Below are 1,243 nucleotides of genomic sequence, written 5' to 3' on the forward strand. Positions count from 1 at the left end.
GGCTAGGGGATGGTGCTGCCCACAGTGAACCAGATTAGGGGATGGTGCTGCCCACAGTGAACTGGGCTTTCCCACACTGCTATCAGTCAAGTCAATCTTTCCCAGGTACAGCCTCTCAGCAACAGGCCAAGGTTTTCAGTTGTGGTTTCTTCTCCCCATGTGACATCAGGTTGCATCAAGTTAACGATAAAAGTCATAACGATAAAAGAACAGTGAGTGTCAGAGGGGACAGCAGAACTGCCTTTTCAGAGGGACTGTCCCACTGAATGGAGGCTGAAGGCTGGGCAGGTGGGGATGAGAGGAGACAGCTGGAACCCAGATGTGCAGGCTCTGATGGATGGACAGCTACTGTCTCAGAGCCTGCATGCTGTATGTTCTGTGAATTCATGAATCAGGGAGGAGACTTCATTAAGCACAGGACAGGATCTGGGTCTACTTTTCTCCATGTATGGTCATACTTGATTCTCAAGAACCGTCCGCCAAACTACCCAAGAGCAGTTCGCATCTCTGAGGAATAGGGCCTCAGAGGTGTCCAGTGACCTGGTGGGGATGTGCTATACACAGAAGAGAGAGAACACTCCCACTCCTGGACAGACTCTGTGGCCATAGCTTCTGCTCACATCACACATCCCGCAAGATTGCATTTGCTTCCTCCCCCTCCCCTGATGGCCCCAAAATGTCACCTCCATTTCCCTCCCCTTGGCTTGGCTCCAATTCCAAGGTGTCCAGGAGAGACAGAAGGACTCATGGGATGCTTGCTCCCTTTTCCAGAGAGGTCCCATCACATGCCATCGCAGTCCCAGGGACTTGATGCTGGCTTTACCCACCACTGTGTTCCAACTGCCATGCTCCCACATGTAGAGTGAGCCCAGCTGTGCACTCAGAGGGGGGCGAGTCCCCTCTGAACAAAGGCCCACTCTTCTATCTGGTGGTTCTGTGCAATGAAGTTCAGTGCAACTTAATTTCTTATTATGGTATTTTAAGGCAACTCAGAGCAAAAGATTGTGTATTTTTACTATATTTATATCTATGTTATTTGTTTAATGCCACTGTCATCTGTATGTTCTTTGAGAGTAGGAAATGAGCAGTTAGTACAGAAAGCAAACCCTCAGCAAATACTTGTCAAATATCTGAACAAAGGAAATGCTGAGGAGATAGAAATCCTGGTACACAAGTGTCACAGTGCCTTAAGACATGGAGAAACTCTCTCTCTCTCTCTCTCTCTCTCTCTCTCTCTCTCTCT

This window comes from Mus caroli, chromosome 4, assembly GCF_900094665.2.
Source record: "Mus caroli chromosome 4, CAROLI_EIJ_v1.1, whole genome shotgun sequence".
In the NCBI taxonomy this organism is placed as follows: Eukaryota; Metazoa; Chordata; class Mammalia; order Rodentia; family Muridae; genus Mus; species Mus caroli.